Raw genomic sequence first — 10,755 nt, 5'->3', positions numbered from 1 at the left:
AAACGATGATCGATGAACCACTAACAACTAACCCACGGTTCTGGAAAAGACAGCCCAGATAGCTGAGATGTGTGTCCAGAACAGCGTGCTTGAACCTTAATTGGATATAAGCACGAAAATAAGTTAAAATGAAAATGAATGATGATCGATGATGAAATTTCAACCGATTCCCGTCACTAGTTACTGCAAGTAGTATGATAACCTCACCCACGCCATACCAGATCCGTTTCTCAATTCGCCAGCGGTGCTAGGTTGTATAAGGTATATGCCAAGCATATACACTGGTGAACTTTGGTTTATGTGACATGTTTAGTCTGTCAATACCGTTACGTCTGAGATAAACATAACACTGTGTGGTTAGCGGATATCCTCACCCACTGTTATTGCTGGGTTTGTACAGTATACCACATACTTTTGGGACACATAACAAAACACTTGCAAGTCCTTGAACTTCAGGCACGGGCTAAAGAAATTCCCAGTCATAAATAAGCCCGATAACTGATCTTATCTGACAAGATCTCACCAACGAAGGATGTCACGTAATGCACAGTCCAGTGAGAAGATAACTCCATTAAAACACACACATACCACACACACACACACAGAGAGAGAGAGAGAGAGAGAGAGAGAGAGAGAGAGAGAGAGAGAGAGAGAGAGAGAGAGAGAGAGAGAGAGAGAGAGGAAGGGGGGGGGGGGACAAAAGGGGAAAAGCTAACAAATGTTGTCAAAAAATTAACCATAAATTAAGATCAAAGTCTGGGATTCATATACCAAGTTTAATGCGCGAAGAATGTGGTTAAACGCTTCAAATATAATAGTCTGTATGTTCAATCCACTTCGAGTCTTGTTGTTGTTTTTACCATTGCAACTACTGCTCTGCGACTGGCATAGCAATTGGCGTGGTATGAGTTATCCTGTTTGTGGGAGACAGCGTAATTTGATGCTTACATAAGAATACCTTACATTAATGTGTTCCTAAATCGTGTTGAGGGGCTGGTTATAGCCCAGTGGTAAAACCGTCGGTCTAGGATCAATTCCCGACGGTGAGCCCACTGGGCTACTTCTCATTACGACTGATATATCAAAGGCTATGGTATGTGATATCCTCTATAAGACTATATGTCAAAATTACTCAATGTTTGACATCCAATAGCCGATGATTAATAAATCAATGTGCTCCTGTGGTGTCATTAAACAAAGCTAAACATTTAAACTAAATCGTGTAGCGTTTACAATATATGTCAAACACCTAATAGCTGTAGTTTAAAATGCACTGGATATCGGTAAACAAAGCTAAACATTTAAACTAAATCGTGTCGCGTTTACAATATATGTCAAACACCTAATAGCTGTAGTTTAAAATGTACTGGATATCGGTAAACAAAGCTAAACATTTAAACTAAATCGTGTAGCGTTTACAATATATGTCAAACACCTAATAGCTGTAGTTTAAAATGCACTGGATATCGGTAAACAAAGCTAAACATTTAAACTAAATCGTGTAGCGTTTACAATATATGTCAAACACCTAATAGCTGTAGTTTAAAATGCACTGGATATCGGTAAACAAAGCTAAACATTTAAACTAAATCGTGTAGCGTTTACAATATATGTCAAAACACCTAATAGCTGATAAAATGCGGATATCGGTAAACAAAGCTAAACATTTAAAAATCTAAATCGTGTTTAGCGTTTAAACAATATATGTAAACTAAATCACCTAATAGCTGTAGTTTAAAATGCACTGGATATCGGTAAACAAAGCTAAACATTTAAACTAAATCGTGTCGCGTTTACAATATATGTCAAACACCTAATAGCTGTAGTTTAAAATGCACTGGATATCGGTAAACAAAGCTAAACATTTAAACTAAATCGTGTCGCGTTTACAATATATGTCAAACACCTAATCGTGTAGCGAAGGTTTAAATAGCTATAGCTAATAGTTTAAAATGCACTGGATATCGGTAAACAAAGCTAAACATTTAAACTAAATCGTGTCGCGTTTACAATATATGTCAAACACCTAATAGCTGTAGTTTAAAATGCACTGGATATCGGTAAACAAAGCTAAACATTTAAACTAAATCGTGTCGCGTTTACAATATATGTCAAACACCCAATAGCTGTAGTTTAAAATGCACTGGATATCGGTAAACAAAGCTAAACATTTAAACTAAATCGTGTCGCGTTTACAATATATGTCAAACACCTAATAGCTGTAGTTTAAAATGCACTGGATATCGGTAAACAAGCATTCCTTGCATTCGTGTTCAAGCATTACTTTCGTCGAATATTAGTCGAGCAGTTAGCTTCAGCATGGGAATGTAACTCCACCAGAAACGATTAAACTACGACAAAAGCTCATTCGGGAGACATCTGCCAATTGATTACTTAGTGGGGGGGGAAGGATGTTTTAAATGGAAAGTGAGCTGTAAACAAAAGGAAGTATCGAAATGAAAGGCAAGAAAATGAACCGAAGTATTTGTTTAACGTAACAGACCCTAGTTTTTAAACACTACGACGTATTTTTCACTATTAAGAGTTATCAAATCAAACGTTACTTAGATTTTGTTATTTAGATTATCCATTTTTATATATCACAAGTGTTTCTGGTCATCTTGGTTTTTCTAATACTATGAAATGCATTTTTATAGTTTTAAAAACGCACGTCTCACTGAGAAGTAACAGTTATGGAGACGAACTCTAATCTACATGTTACGGATATTTCCCTGTTTCAGGGTGTACTATGCCAAATAAAATCCCATAGGCGACCATGTTAACGTTTGTGTTTAAAAAACACTATACGCAATATATTAAGCAAGCTATGATCCATACATATCAGAACTACAACTCCTACTTCAAAGTATTAACTGAAGAAAATTGTACCTTTCATGGCTCATATTCAGTATAGCCAGATGTTTTTACAATACCGCTAGTTTCGCACAAAATTCGAGTATTTTTTTTTTTATAGGTACCCCATACATGTTACAAGGCTACTTGACACAGTGCTACTAGATAAAACTGCATAAATAGTTTGCTTAGATGAACTAACAAACACTCTTACATTTATCACTAATGGCAGGTACTAACTACTCTATCAAAAGTTCGGTGCGCCTCGAACCTTGACCCAGCCGGAAGTTATTTGGTTTAGTACTACCTTCAACGTCACAGACTCTCGTTTCATTATGTTGTAACTTTCTCACAATGTATTTCAGGTGTGTAGATTTCCCAAACGTAGTGTCCATTTTCACTGTTCAAACTATAGTCATCAAATACCAGTATTCTATTTCGATTGGCAGTCAGGAATACTTTGCATGCAATTTCATAGAGTCACGGAACAGCATTTACTTTGTTGTACCAAACAATGAACCATTGTTTTGAGTATTTAGCTGCAAAAAAAGCAGTAAATAATGCTTAGTCTACAATCAGCCATAAACACGTATAAGTAATAATTATTTTTTCACACTAGCTTACGAATATCACTTCTACAGACTAGTTACTAATAAATTAATTAATTAATTTTAATTTCTTTCATTTTTATATCTAAACAAGGTTGAAGCACGATCTTCTGGGCTTACATCTCAATAATACAAGCTGTCTGTACAGGAGAGAGATTGAAAGTGATAGAGAGATGTCAGTATAGAGGGTTACGTTCTCCGGTGATCTCTATACTCACCGCCGGTACAGAGATGCGAACCCATGACCTATCAGCCTTGCCTATTGAAACAATTATATGGATGAACTGGATATTAAATATCAATGTTTATTGCACCTCCTAAGTCAAAACCGCCATAGGCGATTATGTTAATCAAGAAAAGATAATAAATGTGTAGAATGGAATGCGTCGGGTCCATAGGAACCGGGGGGGGGGGGGGGGGGGGGGAACGCAGAGGCCTCCGACTTGAAGACGAAAATATAAATAAAAATAAAACATCTGGCTTGATCCCCCTTAATCATTTCAGTTATTCTATCTCTTTGTCTGTTGATAGTTGTGTATATTGATAGGAGTACAAGGCAAATATTTTAACCTTTTTCATAATGAAAATCGACAAAAACTAAAAATTAAAGTCCATTCCGTTAAACTTGTTTAGGAAATATATTCCTGCCGCATCCCACACCCTTTCTACGTTTCCAATATCCCCCGTACGCCTCTCATACTATTAAAGGGACATTCCTGAGTTTGAAGCAATTTTTAAGATGTTATCGACTAACAGAGACTTTTTAACGATTGTAATTACATATCAAATATATTTGTCTGCATAAAATATTAGTGGCTGTGTATTAAACGTGTTTCTGATCGTTCTAATATTTTTACTAGGTTAAATTTCATTTTATGTCCTAAAATATAATTTTTTCGTACGTACGAAATTATTTGAGACAAAATCCAGTTTGCGCTTCTTACAAATATTAAGACGACCAGAAACACATTGAATATACAGACACTGATGTTCTAAACAAGAAAATATATTTAATATGTAAGTTTAATCGTAGAAATATTTTATTAGTAGGAAACATCTTACAATGCAGCAAACTCAGGAATGTCCCTTTAATATCAACTCGAACTCAGCTTATGTCAAAGGTATCAATTTTACACATTAATTGTCATGCATGTCATTTAACATAATACCCTATCTCCATTAACCGTTTTTAATGTATCTAACACCTTATTTTCCATTAAATGCATTGTTTTAGTAACATTTATGTTTGATTTAAATGACACAACGTTTCATTCCCAGCACTTACCTCAAACTGTCTAAAGCTGATGGAAATCCAACCGTTGATAGAAGTCGTTTCTTTTCTGAAACGTGTTTTCAGTTAATTAAATTAAATTGCCATAAATAACATAAGAAACATTTAAAATTGTGTTTTTCCATAGCGAATCCTCTGACATCCAAACAATGTCTGACTTGAGATGGTCTCCAGATTACATTTCGTCTTGAATATCATAAAAAGAAATGGTAGATAGTATCGCCGACAGCCGAGGCGTGAAGATTTCTCTATCAGCAGTTCTGTGAGGTAGGTATAAGATATAAATATAAATAAATAAACACACACACGTAAACGAACTCTAGGGTACGACTTGCTTCTTTAAAAATCCTTTCTTTTTTTCTCTCCAGCGTGTGATCGCAACAGTTCCGTAGCCAATTCCTAAATTGAACTTGAATATATATAGGCTGTCGGGAAGGGTTTATATGAAATAAAAAGTCACTAGCACCTGCGAAACATATGGTTTATAAATTCCCTTGGAAACCAGAGAGGAACATCTTTGTTTTAGTGGGTGATAAAAGGTAGTTGGCTTATCTCTAAGTGAATCGAACAAAATCTTTGCTTATCGCGCTGACGTCTCTATTTCGAGTTCAACTCGCAGAGTGGAGTTTGCACTCCCAGCATCGCCATTTCTTTAATTTCCTTTGAAGTGTTCCCGTTTTCCAACTGAGGCGCCGTGTTGCTTTAACCCAAATACACAATAAACAGTAAAATAATGCAAGCTGTCTGGAATTAATACATGTTACTTGCTAGGCGGTCAGGTAAGAATGTCAGTGACTCTGTTATTTTATTCAGGGCTCTTGTTTTTTCTCTCTGCGTGAGTCAAGAGCGTCATATATAAGGAGCATAACAAAGGCTAGTAAAGCACACGAAGAATGAAGGAGTTATGTGGAGCGAGAAACGACACGAGTTTCAGCAGTTTTCAATTGTTCTTTCTGGTCATTTGCGGTTTCGGGTTTATACCGCTTTTGGGGGATGGGGGTATTGGCTAAAGATACACGCACAACACACACACACACGTACGCACGCTCACAGGCAGAGAGAGAGAGAGAGAGAGAGAGAGAGAGAGAGAGAGAGAGAGAGACAGAAGGGGATGGAGGTGGGATAGAGACAGAGACAAAGAGACGAGGAGAGAGACAGGAAGATAGAGACAGCGAGAGAGATAGAGAGAAAGGGGGACATAAAAAAAACATGATCACACCACATAATACATACATACATACACACACAGTCACACGTACACACACACACCACACACGCACCACACACACACCACACTATATATATATATGGTAAAGTATTAACAGACAAATTATTTAATGAAGTCTCACCTCCGTTTTAAAACACACGACACTGAATACCATACAATCTAAAATAACACTGAGCCACTCCATATGGAGTTAGAGACTACAAATAATGGACATAGATCTTTTATTTTGTTTTGTTTAACGACACCACTAGAGCACATTGATTTATAAATCATCGGCTACATTTTTTCATGAATAGCAACTAAACAAAGAATCGTTTATGTGCACCATCCCACAGACAGAATAGCACATACCACGGCTTTTGATATACCAACCGTCGTACACTGGCTAGAACGAGAAATAGCCCAATGGGCCCACCGACTGGGGTCGATCTTAGACCGACCGCGGATCAGGCAATCGCTTTACTACTGTGCTTCGTCCAGACCTCACAATAGATAAAATACTAGTATATAAATATTATATTGAAAACCTTGACCTTGACTATTGTGACCTAGATCTTTAACTAGGTCAGTATATTTCTAGATGATGAAACATGATAAAATATCTGTATGTGTCTGGCCAAAAAAAAAAAGTACTTAACACTTGTTCTTTGCATTGTTGAAAAGTGTTAGTTTCTTCTAATATGAATTACGTAAATCAAATATAATTTGTTAATCTTTGGTGGGAAAGCGCTCGCCTGATGCACAGTCACTCTGGGATCGATCCCCGTCGGTGGGATCATTGGGCCATTTTTCGTTTCGGCCAATGCACCACGACTGGTATATTAAAAGTCGTGATATGTGCGATCTTGTATAGCCAGTGACGTTGAAATGGGGAAATACCCTGTAAAATAGTTTAAAAGCTCGTCTTTGTAACCGTTACTTGTCAGGGGTATGTGCATTTTTAAAACTATGAAAAATGCATTTTATGGTATTAAAAGCACTAGGATGACCAAAAACATTTCGGATGTACGGAAATGAATAATGCAAACAATACAATCTAAGTAATATCTGATTATCAAAAACAGGCTCTAATAATGAACAGATTGTCGATTGTGGACAATGAAGCTCATTTGTCAAAAACTGATACGTTGGTTTTGTTATTTTGTCATATTATAATAATAATAAAAGAACATTTTAAAAGCATTTAAAAAAAAGTATTAGTCACATTATTATTATTATTATTATTATTATTATTAACGATTGGTGTTTACATTTACATGTATTTAATTTCTATAAACATTAATGACACGTTAACCCTTTGCAAAGTTTGTTGTTGTTGTTTTTAAAGATAAACGAAAAACAAATTTGGCGTTTTGTCGACTCGGGAAGATACGTTTATGTCAAACTATTTTCTGTTTTCTTGTATTGTCCAAAATGAATTATTTTATAAGTCCGCTCATAGCGATATAATTTTCTCTTTTTTAAATATAATTTCCTGGAGAGTATGACTCGCCCCCCTCTACCCCAATCATGCTCGCATATAATTATAATTATTATGTGAATTATCCACCCATAGCTTTCAATACCAGTCACTTGACAGTTATTTATGTCTCAGGTGTTTTGTCTCATCACCCCGTCAGGGTTTCTGCCAGAGGGTATGAATGGTAAAATTACGTATTCTACATTCTTGAAATTAAAGGATACATTTTTTTTTTTTTTTTTTTAAATTATATATATATTTTTTTTTTTTTTTTTGTCAAATGCAGTGAACAATTTCATAAGATTTCAAAACCATAACCACCTAGTAGGGGCACTTATGATCTGTTTTGTTTTCACTACGTACCTCAAATTATGTTCTGACAGAAAGCCTGCCCGTATGGTCGTTAAAGGGACATTCCTGAGTTTGCTGCAATTTTAAAGATGTTATCGACTAACAAAGACTTTTTAACGATTGTAATTACATATCAAATCTATTTTTCTGCATAAAATATTAGTGGCTGTATATTAAACGTGTTTCTGATCGTTCTAATATTTGTACTAGGTTAAATTTCATTTTAATTCCTAAAATATAATTTTTTCGTACGTACATTATTTGAAAAGAAAATCCAGTTTGGGCTGGTTATAAATATTAAGACAACCAGAAACACATTGAATATAGAGACACTGATATTCTAAACAAGAAAATATATATGTAAAATGTAAATTTAATCGTAGACATATTTTATAAGTCGGAAATATCTTACAATGCAGCAAACTGAGGAATGTTCCTTTAAGGCGACGCTACACAATACGATTGCTTAGTACGCGAATAGCCACGAGATTAACCGATTGTTACAAGATAACATTACGATTTCATCGTTTCCTATGCAATCGGCTTTCACGTTCGAGGTACTCGTGTCGTGCGGCGTTTTATATAGATTTATCTTTATAGAATCTAGATGATATGAGAATAATACATGTTAGTGTTCTTTTGAATACTGTAGGCGCTCTTTTTAAATGTTGCACAGGGATGGCCACCCCCCCCCCCCCTTTTCTGTTATTGTGCTCAGAAAGGTGGATTGCCTCTTTAAAAACCAGAAATTGTAAATCCCCTCCAACAGGCTCGAACCGTTTGGGTCCTTACATGTCCATCCCCCGGACCATCGCACTGGCAGCGTCACCATCCCTACCCCCACTCCGCGGGCTCTGTTGCATCTCCTCCTTTAATATTGTGGGTGTCATTTTTTAACATTGCACCCTCTTCCTAGACAAATCTTGTTTCCTCTCCTGGACTTCCACAGAGGAGAATCGAACCTTCGAACTTGATACAAGTGCAACCCACTTGTGATTTTACGCCATCATTTAGTTAGTAGAAAAATACATAGAAGATTGAGTCTTCGATAATGTTTTGCTGCTTTATTTTTTTATTTTTTTTTATTTTTTTTTTTTAATGTAATCAAAATGGTTACCTATTATATAGGTCACAATGAGGATATTTTTTTCATTTTTTTTTCTTCCGCCTTTATTTATTTATTATTCTTTCTTTTTTTCAACAGCTCAGAAATAAAGTGTCCGCTCAAGTTGCGCGGTCGATCTGGGATCGATCCCCGTCAGTGGGCCCATTGGGCTATTTCTCGCTCCAGCCAGTGCACCACGACTGGTATATCAAAGGACGTGTTATGTGCTATCCTGTCTATGGGATGGTGCATATAAAAGATCCCTTGCTACTACTAAAAAAAAATGTAGTGGGTTTCCTTTGTTAGACTATATCATGTCAAAATGACCAAATGTTTGATATCCAATAGCCAATGATTAATAAATCAGTGTGCTCTAGTGATGTCGTTAAACAAAACAAACTTTATTTTTTAAAAAAAAAATTCAATTTTTTTTCAACTTGTGAGTTTGTGTGTTCGTGAGACACAGGTTCAGGTACAGAGGGGTCGAAGCAAATTTTCTTTTTCTAAAATAAGTTTTCTCCAGTCTAGACCTCACTGCGTGTACGTCTGCGTGTGTAAATATTTGTTTGAATGCGTGTAGGTGTGCGCGTGTACTAATGTGGATATTGTGTGCGTGTGTGCGTGTTTGCGTGCGTACGTGTGTCAAACCTCGACTTGAAAGAGGAGAGTGATTAATTGTTCTCCCAACTTAGATTATGGAGGGTCAGTTAAGATATTACCATACTGATATATATTATTTCATTTCATTTCAACTTATTTTCGTGCTTATATCCAATTAAGATTCAAGCACGCTGTCTTGGGCACACCTCAGCTATCTGTCCAGGACAGTGGGTTAGTTGTTAGTTGGTTAGTGATTAGTAAGAGAGAAGAGGGTGTAGTGGTCTTACACCTACCCACTGAGCCCTTAAGAACTCACTCTGGGTTGGAGCCGGTACCAGGCTGTGAACCCTGTAGTATATCTACCACCCTATAGTCCGATGGCTTAATCACTGTCCCACCGAGGCCGGTGATATCATATAAGTTTACATGCTAAGGGTAGCTAAACATAACTATATTTATGTTAAGGTGCCCCAAATGTGCCCCAAACAACCCACTAGTGTCACATAGCCAGGCCCGTAGGAACGATATATATAACAACCTCTAGTGGAGAGGGACATAGTTTAGTGGGATTCACCAATCTCATTAAAATTAGCTCTACTGGGTCTACCAAAAGATCTAACAGCAGTGCGTGGACTCCCATGTCCAGATGACATTTCATCTATAAATAACAATTTTTGGGGACTGGGAAACTCTATTAACGTGCCCCTATCCACGAGGGTTCAGGCACGCCCACTACGGATTTAGCCTCTGACTTCGCCAGTGACTAACTCCGGAGCAGGGGGGGGGGGGGGGGGGTAGTTTGATGATGATGATAACTAGTTTAACGTGCCCATATACCACTAGGGTTTCGAACACGCCCATCCCAGTCCGACCTCCGATAAGATCGATGGCCTGACTCGGGATGGAGGGGGGGGGGGGGGGGGGGGGTTGAAAATGGGCAGAATTTTAAAATAGCAATTAGTAAAAACGTTAATAGAATAAATAAAAAAAGAAAAAGGTTACAAGCCAAAAATAAAAAAGAATTGACTGCTCGGCCGAATATTTATATAATTTGGAGCATTTTAGAAGGACAGTCCAAAATTAAATAAGAGAAAGAAGAGAGGATCGGACTATTTAATAATATTACAAAAAAAGTAATTTCGACATAAAATTTTGAACGCAGATCTAAACGTTTAAAGTCCGATCGATATGTCCACGCGAGTGGCCTCGTTAAGGCCGTTTGGGTGCACAGCTTAAAGGGACGAGATGGGTTGCATCCCG

The sequence above is a fragment of the Gigantopelta aegis genome, chromosome 6 (genome assembly GCF_016097555.1).
Source record: "Gigantopelta aegis isolate Gae_Host chromosome 6, Gae_host_genome, whole genome shotgun sequence".
In the NCBI taxonomy this organism is placed as follows: domain Eukaryota; kingdom Metazoa; phylum Mollusca; class Gastropoda; order Neomphalida; family Peltospiridae; genus Gigantopelta; species Gigantopelta aegis.
Note: the sequence above shows the minus strand (reverse complement) of the source record.